Consider the following 14139-nt stretch of genomic DNA (forward strand, 5'->3'; position numbering starts at 1 on the left):
GGCCTCCTGCTACCTAAAACCTTGCCATGTAAACCCACTACACTTGGGGAATCCATGCTGTCTACTCCCAGTGATTTCCTTGTCCTTCCTGCACCTGGAAATGGTTTCCAGAATGAGTGCTTCCAGCACCTTCCCAGGGAAGGAGGTGAGTGTGACTTTATGCAGTGTGCTCCCCTCCATTGCTGGGTGTTCATTCATCCTTGGACATTTAGTGGGGGATTGCCACTGGAGGTCCCTCCTGTCTTGACCGTGCTTCTTCTTGCTTCCCAGGTACACGCGTTCCTCCATTCTGGGATGTTTAGCAGGGTGTTGCCATTGGAGGTCCTTCCTTTCTACGCTGTGTTTTCTCTTTGCACAAGGCACCACTCCTCTCATCCTTCAGGCTGACCAGGACAGCACCCAAATGCTAGTGATCTCTGCCTAAAGATTCCTGGCACCTGGGCTTCTCCAAGTCTCCTTAGCGCTCCAGGAGCGAGTGGCAGCCAGCTGCAGGGCTGCCCTTTTTATGGGGCCGGGGACAGTGGGCATCAAGAGCAAGTGACATTGGGAGGCCACTGTGGTCGCAGCCCAGGCACCATCACAGTGGCCTTCTGTGCTGGGTCTGGCTGGGATGGAGTTAACTTTCCCTACAGCAGCCCATACAGTGCTGTGCTCTGCACTTGTAGCTAGAGCTGCACTGGTATCACACATCTTAGTGGCTCTGTCGTTTGCCTCCTGTTGGGATGCTGAGCCATTGGCAGGGAGCTGGACCTAGCCTGAGACTTTGTGTCATGCCAGGGCCTTCAAGAATGGCATGAGCGGTGATTCCTCGCATGGCTCCCGGGCTTGGCATCATAGTGACTCCCTGTCAGCCTTTCTGGAGGTGGCCCTAGATATCGCCTGCAGTCCCTGATGGCCCTCAGTCTCTCAACCTCCTCTTTCAGCTCTGCTACCATACTTAGTAGATCTTCCAGCTGCTCACACCTCACACAGGTGGAATACTTGCCTGCCTCCCTCCCCTGGCAGCAGCATGCTCTGGCACTCACACCAGGCAGAGTCCTATATAGCCACAGTTCTGGACAGGCCCACTGTTTGGGTTACCACAGTCTTTTTGGGGCAAGTTCTTTGCCTGGTAGGGAGCATGACAAAAACTGTGCTCACAGAGAATGCCAGTAGGTAGGATGGACTTGAAAAAGAAAAGGAGGCTCAGGGGTGACCTTATTCTCTCTACAGGTACCTTAAATGAGGCTGTAGTGAGGTGGGGGTCTATTCTCCCACGTGCCTGGTGACAGGACAACAAAGAATGGGCTAAAGTTGTGCCAGTTGCATCTTTAAGACGTTTTGATGTAGAGCTTAGTGATAGGGTTTAGTGGAGGACTGGTTAGTGTTAGGTCAGAGGTTGGACTCAATGATCTTGGAGGTCTCTTCCAACCTGGATGATTCTGTGATTCTGTGAAAGGAAGGGGCAGAACTCTGTGCCTTACCACACAAGCTCCCACACCCGGCACCACAGCACTGCGGACAGTTCTCACACGCTGTGTACCCCGTCCCCCTGCCTGGTGCGCACCATCCATCGCCACCTCCCCAGGGACTGTTTCTGTGCCAAGGGCCTGGGTGGAGCCGCCATTGCCCTGGCACTGCTCGCCCCCCGTCTGCCGCTCTCACTCTTGCTCAGCCCTCTGGCTGAGGCTGTGGCTCAAGGCCCTTGTGTGACCACGAGGCTGGCACTGCGGCTGGGCCAGCTCCGAGGCGGCCGGCCTCGGCTGCACATTTTCAAATGCAAAACGAAGCAGTGCCCCATAAGCAGTCCCTGCCAACCCTATCTTCTCTTAAGGAAAGTCCGCTGCTTACCTGGGGCTGGTATCAGGGATGTCACTAGAGACTGCTGAGCCTCATACAGCCAAAGGGCTGTTATTCACTGCTCATGTTTGATGTGGGTCCCGGAGATGGAGCCAGGAGCAGTCTGAGGAGTATCAGGAGGGATTACAGAGCCCTGGGAGCAGTAAAGAACTCAGGAGCGCAGGTTTTCAGCAGACATCTTGGTTGAAGGGAAAGGGATTGAAAGGGACAGTCATACCTGGCAAATCAACAGATAATTAGTTGCCCATGGTTCAAATATCTTTGTCAGAGTTGCTTTCCAGTGGCATTTGCCTTTATGTGGAGATCGAGGATAGCAACAACACAGTATTATAAAATAAACAGCTTTGTAAGAATGGAAGATGACATACTAGGGACATGCAGTCATAAAAATAATTTAACAATTTCTAATTCATGAGAGAGATTTTTAGGATTTAATTCGTTGCTGAGTTTACATTTAGCCCCATGCTTATGATCAGTGTATGTCCTTTTTCAGGAGACAAATAAGCATGTCCTCAAAACCGATACATTACAAACACCATGCACAGCTGCACCGTGCTTCAGTTTGGTGAAACTGTTCTTCTAGAAGAAGTGTTTTTGGAGTTGCAAAACAACCACCTTTCTCAAAATTAATGTCAGAGAATCTTAGATTGTTCTTTAAGCAATGCAACTGTTATAAGTTGCCCTCTTAATTAATTTTCAGAGAGCATTGTATTAATAATAGAAAGGAATTTATTGAGTAAGCCAACAGCAAGCAAAACAGCACTGGGCAGCCGGGGAGTCTCGGCTCCGCCAATGGTGCGCATCTCACCCCCGCCAGGGTCCCCTTTTATATCTTGGTAATTCCGGGATTACGCAGCACATCCTGGTATGTTCTGCGACTGCGCGCACTCTTGCTAGGGGGTCGTCTCTGTCCCTCTGGTGGTCGTGAAGATGAAGGCCATAGTCTTCCTCGGTGTTGTGGTTCAACTTTTTTTTTTTATTTGGTCATGTTGGCCCAGCATGAGACAGGAAGGCAGGATGTTGATACACTAGTTTAGCAACTTGTCAGGAGATGGTTACATGAGCTTTGCAGCAGGGTCTTTGAACAAAAGAGGCAACTGAGATGCAGAAGGAGAGAAGGGGAGGGGGTTCTCTTTTTTGTTACATTAAGTGAAAGAATTTTCATAGTTTCTAGCCAAGCATTATACAGCTCCTTACTTCAGCAGGGAGCTTTCACAACTCCCGCTCCTCAAACAGAACTCCTTGTTTTTTATAATACAAAAGACAATGAACAAACATTTATGGTGTATTACAGCAACTCTCTAGATCCCCTGGTTTATGTAAACCATACTGCAGATGCAGGGACAAAGAAGACATGAAAAGGGATCAACTTCAGCTTCAGCCTCTATCATTGGCTTTACTGCTGTTCTCATTGCCTGCTGGTGGAGGTACCCCTCAACCCAGACATATTCTCATTACAGGGAAATATTTCCCCCAAAAAAGTTTTTCAGCATTCCTCAGCTACCAACGAAGCACCGTCTCTATGTTCCTCACAAATAAAATGGATTGGGATGGAGAGATGATGGGGACATGGGCTCCATCCTGTAGTCTCTTCCCTGTGCCATTGGAAAGGAGACAGAAGAGCAGTGGAGAGGAGAGGCAAGGAGTGGAAAAAGTGGAAATAAGGACTAGAAATCATAATTTTGATGCAGTTTTTGGGTCCCTGTCAGACACAGTGTTACAGCCTAAATGAGGATGACAAACATGGGCAGATGTAGTGTCCACACCTTCAACCTGCTTCTGTGGTCACAAAATAGGGAAGGACACGTGCTGCCTGGCAAAGGAGAGCAGCTGGCTTGGTGCCTTGAGCATCCTGGTATCCCCATGCCAGTACCTGCTCCAGGCCTGATGGCATCAACATACCCACGACTCCATTCTGGAAGGTTATTTACTGTATTATCATCTACTTCCTGAAAAAATCTTTAACTTTTGACTTGTGTTTTAAGTTTGCTTGACAAAAAATAGAAAAGAAAAAAGGAAAATGTAGGATCTGTCTCATTGCCTCATTTTATTTGCTCACAAATAAAATAAACACTGTGGAAGCACTACCCAAGCAGAACAGGAATTTATTTTCAAGTGTATGAGCAGTTTAAGGTCATTTACTTAATATTAAATTCAAGAAATAACGGTGATGCTTCTGCATTACTTTCCCTGTCTCCCTTTAATGCCACTCTGTGTTTAATCTGTCTTACTGCTCAATAGAAATAGCTTACTCCTACATTTGAGTAACTGATTGGGTTAGAACCTGCATCTGAAACGCCATCCTGTCACTAGCAATGAATGCTATTTTTAGATCTTTCGTTCCAAAGGAAGGTCAAAAAAAGGAGAAAATAGTCCAATGTTCACTTTCTTCTTTTTCCAGTTTTTAAAGAAATAGAAAAAATCATCATCACCGTGCTAAGGTAATTTCTAACATTTTAATATACCTACATAGAATCAACAGAATCATTTTATTCTTGAGGTGTTACACATTTCTGACAATGATGAGGTTGTGCTGTGAAAGGACATCAGATAAGAAACACAGTTGGTTGAAATCTTCTGAATTTCAAGTTCCTTATAACATTTTTTCAGAAGGAAAAAAAAAATTCTTCAGAAAATACGAATAAAAAAAGAACACCTGAGTATTAAGTCAAGGACACCAAGTATACTCATCTTTGATTTAACAGGGTTTCATCTAGTTTATGGGGAAATGTCTGTTAGAGGTCTATTTTATTTAATTAGAATGGTGCTTCCAGAAAATTCAGACCAGAATTTTTGGTTCCTCACCTCTCCTCGGTGACCCTCAAAGAAGCCTATGGAGACTAATCTTTTAACCCAGCCAACTAAAGTAGGCCAACTAAAGTTGGGCCACATGAATACCACCAGTGTGTATTGGTGGAAATTCACTGTGGAAATTCACTGGCAGACATACTTCAGGATGCCCAAGTCTTTCAGGCAGCTGCAGCTGAGTTTCCTTTTGCTCATGACTTGTCCAGTGGAAGATCGCCAGTACCACCACAAACAACTTCTGACCTGCTGTCCACATTTATTGAGTCCTTCTTAGGCAGGCATAAAAATTAATGTGCTGGCTTTTTACTTGAGGTTTCAGCTTTCACTTTCTTTTTTTCTTTTCTGTCAGCATGCCCTAAAGTTTGGGAGATGATGACCACAAAATACCCAGCACTTGCCTCTACTGAGTAGAGACAATCTGTCCTTGCATGGCCACTGGTAGTGAAATGTAAGTATGAATTAGCATCAGCTGCGTTGTGGAGATTTTTGAGGGAAAGGGTGAGGGGAGGATTCAGAGAAAAGGCTCTGTCATTACAGTTTGGGCTGAAACCATACAGACATAAGTCATGTGAGACACAGAATAGAGCTTATCATTTGCTTGTATCAGAAACAGTGTGACCAGCAGGGCTAGGGGGGTGATCGTCCCCCTGTACTCAGCTCTGGTGAGGCCGCACCTCGAGTACTGTGTTCAGTTTTGGGCCCATCGCTACAAGAAGGACATCGAGGTGCTTGAGCGGGTCCAGAGAAGGGCAACGAAGCTGGTGAGGGGCCTGGAGAACAAGTCCTACGAGGAGCGGCTGAGGGAGCTGGGCTTGTTCAGCCTGGAGAAAAGGAGGCTCAGGGGCGACCTTATCGCTCTCTATAGGTACCTCAAGGGAGGCTGTAGCGAGGTGGGGGTTGGCCTGTTCTCCCACGTGCCTGGTGACAGGATGAGGGGGAATGGGCTAAAGTTGTGCCAGGGGAGTTTTAGGTTGGATGTTAGGAAGAACTTCTTTACCAAAAGGGTTGTTAGGCATTGGAATGGGCTGCCCAGGGAAGTGGTGGAGTCACCATCCCTGGAAGTCTTTAAAAGACGCTTAGATGTAGAGCTTAGGGATATGGTTTAGTGGGGACTGTTAGCGTTAGGTCAGAGGTTGGACTCGATGATCTTGAGGTCTCTTCCAACCTAGAAAGTCTGTGATTCTGTGATTTGTCAAATAAACTAGTCTGATGAGTAATAATAGTACAAGAAATAAAACCAACACCAACACAGCTGTATTTGTGGTGGAAGCATATGCTTTTTTGTTACCCAACGCCCATTAAAAAAAAAAAAAAATCATAAACCTGAAGATAGAAGAAGAAAAGTTCGATTTTGGTAGCATAGACATCATGTCAGGCATAGGTCCAAAAAAGGGAAAAATAAGAGGAACAGACTGATCTGCCTGCGAATCTGTACAAGCTGATTTTGGTTTTGCAGGATGAAATCAAATAAACACATCTGGTTGTTATCACGTGGTCCTTGAAACACTAGTGAATACCTAGAATTCCTTTAATGCCACCCACCATGAAGAAACATCTCTACCATGTCTCTAGCTCAGATATTTTCAGATATTTTAGCATGCACTAAAATGTGATTCTTGCTTTATTTGCAATACTGGTCTATTCAGCTATCATTCTTACAGCAATTTAGCAAATAAAGAGTGCTAAACAGGAAATAAATAGACCTGAAGATCAATTTCTGCTTAAAATTGCCTTTTGTCTGGAGCTCAGGTCAGCAGAACACACACAGGTGTAGTGTGTAAGGGTCACACTACCCCTCCATCCCAGAAAAGCTATGCCTGCTAATGCTGACCGATTTGGGCAGCGACTCTGTTATAAATTACAGCAGAATTTAGCTCTGGATAGCCTTTACAAATTTATGCAAACCATTTCATATTGAAAAGCCTGATTACCATTTACGATATGATGCCTTTCTAGCACTTTAGCAGTATCAAAAGACTTTATTGTAATTGAGATAAAAAATAGCAAAAATATGAAAAAGAGCACAGTCATACCCTGATGGGTAGCATGTTTCTACAGACTATTGCCACCAGTTGAGAGTATGTGCCAATATTTTTATGAACTATCATTACAAAACATAACTTAAGCAGGCTGGAAGAAAACAGCAACCTAGAAGTGGTGTTTAAGAAAGCCATGGGAAAGGAAAAGAACAGAAAGGAGAGCTGCTGAGCTGAATCAGCATGTGGGCTGTAGCTGGAACAAAAGGATTCTTCAGTTCATGCCAAAAATACTCATCAGTGCTGCTGCTTTTTTAAGCTTAACTTTCACAGGTGACTTTTCTTGTCTCTGAACTATCTTGGGGGAATCCACATAGATTCAGATATGTGTGGCTATCAGCCTGGGAGAGGAGTTTGTTCCTCAGTGAGCAGGGCAAGGTGGTGCTCTTTGAGGCTCTGTCGTGCCCCAGAACTACCCTGGAGCTCTTCACAAAGATCCTCTGCAATTTAACATGTATGGGTCAGCCCTTTTTTTTTTTCCTTTCTCCTATCCCTTCTCAGTCAGAATGTCCAGGCATGCCTCAAAGACAGCTTGGCAAGCTAGGCACCTGCTGAAGATCACAGCTGTAGAGGTACCTTGTACCCAGATGGGCTATGACCACAGCCTTGCTGTGTTTTAGATGACTTACCAAACAATATCAAGTATCATTAAAATGTCTGGTAAAAAAAAATCACAATTCAACAGAATGTTTTTCTTGTAACATACTTAGGTTGTAAGACTTATTATCGCAGGAAGCCACTGAGTCCAGAAATTTAACAGGCTTCAGAAAGATTCAGATTCTGGAGAGGGAAAAAATGTCACTAGAAAGGGGGAAAAAAAATGAAGTTATCACATTGAAGAAATGCAAAGAATCTTCTTGTGTTTAAGAATTAGAGCCTAGAAAGAAATTTGTTATGGAGGCAAACATGAAACCTACCAACCCCAGTAACCTCAGAAAGAGCAAACAGAGCTGAAAAAACATGGCTCTTATTCAATCCATGCTATTCCCTGTGCAAACTTTATGGTTCATCCAGTTTCTGGTATCAGCTAACGAAGGCAAATATGGACAAAATGCAGGAATTCTACATACAAGTCTAATTATTCTTATGGTATAGCTAGGAAAATGGGCAAGTCTAAATTCTGACAGCATGGGATTATGCCCATGCTCCCTATGGCTTTGGCTAGTCCTGTAACAGAAGCAGCAGCATCTGGTAATCCTTTTCTCTTACTGCTTTATGGTAATGACCTGGTCAATATTTTTATGGTTGTCAATGTAATGCACAAACAAATCCCTTTGTGCTTTCCATAGACATCAAGTCATCGGTATAAATCAAATTCCCGTGCAGATCTAACTGCTGTCCATCAATACTGCTCACTGATTGTAGACTATGGTAGGTTTCCTGAAGAAACTCACTCTGTAGAAATGATCATGCTCTTAGATAATGTATAGGTGACTCCATGACAAATTTGTTTGTGTTTTTCTTAGTGAATATAAGGAGACCTTATTTAAAAAACTCAGGCTAAGTTCCCCTTTTTCAGCACTTCAAAGATCACCAATAATAATCTTTTAGAACTTGAATGAATGTTTGATATTTTGATAATCCTAAACCCAAAAATCAACAAGCTTAACCATGGAAAAAATACAGTATATACACTTGCAAAAATCAGGGTGACCTTTTATTCTTCATCCAGAAAACTGTTTTTTGCATCTGAGGAAAGTAATACTAATAAATCAACAATTTTGGCCTCAAAATCTATTCACTTAAAAAAGAAAACCAGATTTTTAGTTAAGTAGCACTATTCTCTGGGAACAGAAGCAGTCGTTGTTATTTAAAAGACTTTGTTATTTTTACATAAAAACTTTCCACATTTAAGGACACTTAACTAACTCAGGAGTAGAAAACATAAAAAATAATATATGCCGTACAGAAAAGATGGTAGAAAATGTGTGTATTACTCCATAGCTTGGCTGGTTATTGGCTGTCAGCAAATTGGATTAGAATTAGGACAGTTCAGTTGGAAGGGACCTACAAAGATCATCAAGTCCAAATGCCTGACCTCTTCAGGACTAAACAAAATTTAAAGCATGATATCGAAGGCATTATCCAAATGCCTGGCCTGGTGTCTGACCACCTTCCAGGGCAAGAAATATTTCCTGGTGCCCAGTCTGAAACTCCTCAGGCGTAGCTCTGAGACGTGCCCTGAATTCCATCTGTGCTTCTCCTCCTAAGGGAGATGTGAGCCATGAGGCTGCCTCTCAGCCCAATCTCCTCACTATAAAAAACAAATGTTGGGCTTTAATTCTTCCCCAATGTGAAATGGATTCAATTGGTTACTTCAGGAGATATTATTAATGCAATCACAGTTTAAGAAACCGTCCCTAAAGGGAGATGCCAAAATAAATTCTCCATGTAGTAACAAATGAAGCCAGAAGACTCCTTCACAATGAGTCAAGTCTGCAATAAAGACAAGCCTGACATTTCATAAGCTTCTAAATAAGTATGCTGTAAATATTAGTTTCTATTTGTATTTCTAACACTTGTAAAGGCTCCAAAGCCAGTCAGAACATCACTAAGGTATTAAATTTGATATGACACAAAGTTGCAAGTATAAGCTGGGAACCCATCAACCTGCAAATTATTTCATAATCCATCCACTGCTCAGGCAGTTATGTGCTTTTCCATCTTAATTAATAGGCAACAAATTGTGAAAGGCTTAAAGGAAATATTTACTTTTTCTTAATCAAATAATAAAATTAATCCATGGGACACATTACTGCATAGTAAACTAGTAGTCTTTTCAGAAGAAAACACTGAAAGAGTCTGAAAAACATCAATTTAGGTTTTCTATCCCTTCCTCTCCCAATTTTTTATTTTTTTTAAACTCAGTCCCACTTTTGAAGTCACAAGAGAGTAGCATGTCCCCTGGCAGTAACAGCCTTCAGATTTGTAGAAATGCTGCCAAACACTTCCTTTTTTCACTGCAGCAGTTTCCAAACCTCATCAATTCACAAAAGCGGTAATGAAGCGGTTAAAGAAACAATAGACAATGGTGGAAAAACGGCCTATGAGGGTCACAGAGAGAACAACTCTTCATCCTCCACACCTAGACTCTGTTCAGCCTGGGCACCTTGGGTTTCAGGGACCAGTCTGCAAAATGATGGGGACAGGTGCTTACATTAGTCTGTGTACATGTATATCATATTTTATCAGGTTTTGAAACTGCAACATCATGATTTATAGACAAGGTGGTTTAGGTCATCAAAGAGATTTTTAAAGTGTATTTGTAGTCATTTATTTTCCTGCTGCTCTTTTCTGTTGAACAATTCTTCCCATTGAACACTATCATTTTGTGTTCAGTCATAATTGTACAGTGACAGGGCAGGTCCCCACTGTGAGAAGTTAAATATGATATATATTTGTTAAGTACTTCTTTGAAATAAAATGTTATTTCTTTTCCCTCTCAATTTATAAAAATTTAAAATGGATGAGCTCCTAACTTGTTTTGCATGCTGAACCATTGAAAGAGATTAGAAAATAAATATATATGACATCCACATTATTACCAAATACATTCATTAGCAGCAATGCTATCACAGTGAATACGAAATGGAATTAACAGTGACAGGGCAAAATTAAAGTGTTTATACATTTCTTTCTCACAGCTTACAAACTCAGGATTTATTCCTGACCTTTGGTGTAAAACTTGATGATTGCTGGTAAATCAAATGTACTGCTGTTAGTATTCAGTGCCACAACTCAGACCTTTTCACCCTGGAGATGTAACAGATAATTTTCCAAGAATTTCTTTGTAGATTAACATTAATTATCATGCATACTTCATGAAGAATTAATGTCAGTACAAGATAAGCTTATCTCCATTCATAACACTACTCAGTTTATTCTTGCCATATTGGCATTATGTGTTTACATAATACAGCATCGCAGCGTGGCTGAGGCCCCCTGGGCCCACCTGCTCCTCCTGCCCCAGCAGGGCCACCCCAAGCAGGGAGCCCAGGCCTGTGTCCAGGCAGCTTCGGGAGCTCTCCAAGGAGGAGACTCCACAGCTTCTGTGGGCAACCTGGGCCAGGGCTCTGGCACCTGCATAGCACAGAAGTGCCTCTTGGTGCTCAGAAGGAGCCTCCTGTGCTCCGGTTTGTGCCCACTTCCCTGGGCCTGGCCCTGGGCACCGCTGAGCAGAGCCTGGCTCTGTCCTCTGTGTACCCTGCCTTCAGGGTTTTGTAGACATTGGTGAGATCCCCCTGAGCCTCCTCTTCTCCAGGCCGAGCAGGCCCAGCTCGCTCAGCCTCTCCTCACAGGAAAGATTCTCTGGTCCCTTCATCATTATTGTAGCCCTACATTGGACTCTGTCCTCTCCCATACTGGGGGGCCCATGACACAGGACTCCAGGTGTGGCCTCACCAATGCTGAACAAAGAGGAAGGATCACCTCCCTTCACATGCAGGCAACACTTTGCCTAATGCAGCCTGGATTACTGTTAGCCTTCTTTGCAGCAACTTGGTGTCCACCAGGATAAGCCCCCAGATATTTTCCTGCCAAGCTGTTTTCTGAGTGGCTCCCAGCTGGTGCCTGGGGCTGTTCCTTCCCCTGTGCAGGACTTCACTCTTGTCCTTGTTGTACTTCCTGAGGTTCCTGCTGGCCCATTTCTCTAGCCTGTTTATATCCCTCTGGATAACAGCACAACCCTTGGGTGTATCAGACACTCCTTCTGGCTTTGTGTCACCTCATATGAGCCATCTGTTCAGAAACTCACCACTTTCTCCTTTTTCGTGGGCAGTTGTAGCAAGGGCCTAGCACCAAATATCTTAGGCCTCTGGGTCCACAGGTGGGCTCTGCTTTGTTGAAAACACCAGGAGAAGGGAGTTAGAGGTTAGACAGAGACCAGTTTCCAGCCTTTATACATTTTCTGCACTTTATCTGGTAGAAGAAAAGAAATTGTGCATACCAGTCAGGTTGCAGGCTTGGTCCTTTTTATTTTGTTAGCTGAACTTACTGTCTCACTCAGGGTTAGTAAGGAATTATTTCTCTAAAAGGCAGCAGTTCTCAGCCTCTTTCTGACAGAAAATCCTGAAGTGGAGGTGTTAACCCCTATTTAACAGTTCTGATACTCTGAAAATAGACTTGCTTCACTTCATTAGCTGTCACATACCTTAAAAGAAGTCCACATAGACCCTCTGTGTAAAAAGCAGAGCTTGGGCAGGTTTCCAATTTTGGGACACAAAAAAACAAATGTTGGCTAATAATAACCATGAGATCATCAGTGAAATATGTAGATGTGGGTGTCATTTCAGGTCAGATGTACACTAATGAGAAGGGAGAGTTTGATTCATTTTTCCCATGTGTGGCCATTTTAACAGATCCATAACAAAACCAAGGATGCAAAACCATAACAATGCAGTGGCATTTAGTCCTGTATAAGAATCTGAACTGTCTGCAGAATAATATCCAGCTGCCTAACTAGGAATAAAATACCGACTCTGAATTGCGTTCACATGCCTTGCACTCTTGCATATTAACCTACCACCGCAGCCATCAAAGTGCAAAGTACTGCACATAAAAGCATCCACAACACCTTTAGCAGAAGCTGCAGCAGCTATAGTCTGCTTGCACACAGATACACTATGGGAGAGTGAGGATCCAGCTCTCCCATCTCAGTCATAAAGCAGATAGGTCTTTGGTAAAGGGTCTGTTTGGGGATTCCCCCCCCCCCCCCACCCCCACCCCCACCCCCCAACACACACACATTCTTGTATTGGAATGTATTATAATCAGACTAATCATAAATCCTTCTCTTTGATTCCAAATAGCCCGCAAAAACTCCAGCTTCTGTCCAACCTGGTCATGGAAGGAAAAAGCTCATGATGGGCAGGGATGTGTGAGCTGTATTCTTTTACCTTATATATGTATTCTAGCATTATTAAAGAGTCATGACTCAAGTGAGGTATTTCCAGGAAGGGGGACACAGGTGGTGGGAGGGAGAGGGAAAGGAAATGCTCAGCAAAACTCAGGAGCTTAAATATAACACACTGCAGAGGTGAGCTCTTCTTGGCAAGTGATGAGTCCAGTGATGGGGGCTTTCAGTGTTGCCCTTGAGGCTAAAGCTGAGCAGCAAAACAAGGTCACCCCAAAGCTCACCTCATGCACAGAGGTCTGCTTCAAGCAGCAGCAGGCAGAGGGCCGGGGATGTGGGGCTGCAGGAGATATTTCTCTTCCTCTTTCTTCTTGCATGGTTTTGTTCTTGCACTTTCCCACAATGCTGAATGAAAATCATAACTCAACCATGTCCAGGTAACTCGTTCAAGTGCTAAAATCCCAGCAGCAGTGTGTTTTGCGTCCTGGTGACAAAAGGGAATATGCTATGCAGTCATCAGCCATGTATAAAAAAGGGGAAAGCAGGCAGAGCCATTCTTTACTCTGATTTTAAATACCTGACCAGGTTGCAAGTGCTACTGTCTACTGAGGGTTATTTCAATTCAGAATATTACTTCCACCTATTCTTTGCCTCTTCATTACATTTTCTGGGGTGATGACAGGACTTTTGAAGTGAGGACCCCTCAGAAGAGAGTTTTTTTCAAGCTCTAAAGGATCACACTGGGTTCAGTACAAGTTCTAAGTATTGTTTCATCCAGGTTTTGCTTTTTTCCTAGCTAGCTGGCTTAGCCCTAGGAATACAATATGTGTTCAGTGATCCTGATCATCCAATCTGTATTTTAATTCCTACTTTATCAGGACTGTAGATATTGCTGGAAGGTGATCTGCAGAAGTCTCCTGGAAATATTTAAAAATACTTGCCAGGGCCATCCCAAACTTCCTAAGGTGGTTTTGCTCTAACACTTTTCTTTCTCTCTCTTGGCTTCAGATGATATGTCAGCTCATGAACTATAATAATAGCCTTTCCCTTAAGATTTTTTTTTTTTCCTCCCAGTTTTGATCTTTTTTTTTTTTTCCTCCCAGTTTTGATCTATTTCTATAGGAAATAGAATTTCCTCAATAGGAAATTTCTCACAGGAAAACTTTCTTTGAGAGTTACAAATACGTACAATGTCTCTCTGGCACAATGCCTGTAGCAGGGAACTGCTGCAACCTTTCAGCAGAATGTCCTGGGCTCATAGAGCAGCTGCAATGGGCCCTCCTGTCTTTTGCATTGCTGAATTGAGCCTGATGATGGCAGAGTCGCTTAGCTGCAGGCTGGCTTACTGTAAGGCATCACTTCAGGAACTGGTTACAGATGAATTGATAACATTGATGCCATTTGAGCCCCCTCTCCTTTATATCAGAGGCTCTCTAATCTACATCAGTATTAAACCAGCTGAAAAAGGGGAGGAAAAAAAGAAAGAAATTAAAAAATAATAAAAAAAAAAAAAAAAAAAAAAGAAAGAGAGAAAAAAAATAAAAAGTCCTTCACTTCAATATCATTTCAGTCAGCCAAGGTCACGGCAGGGCCAGATGCTGGTTA

The sequence above is a fragment of the Aythya fuligula genome, chromosome 15, assembly GCF_009819795.1.
Source record: "Aythya fuligula isolate bAytFul2 chromosome 15, bAytFul2.pri, whole genome shotgun sequence".
NCBI classification, from domain to species: Eukaryota; Metazoa; Chordata; class Aves; order Anseriformes; family Anatidae; genus Aythya; species Aythya fuligula.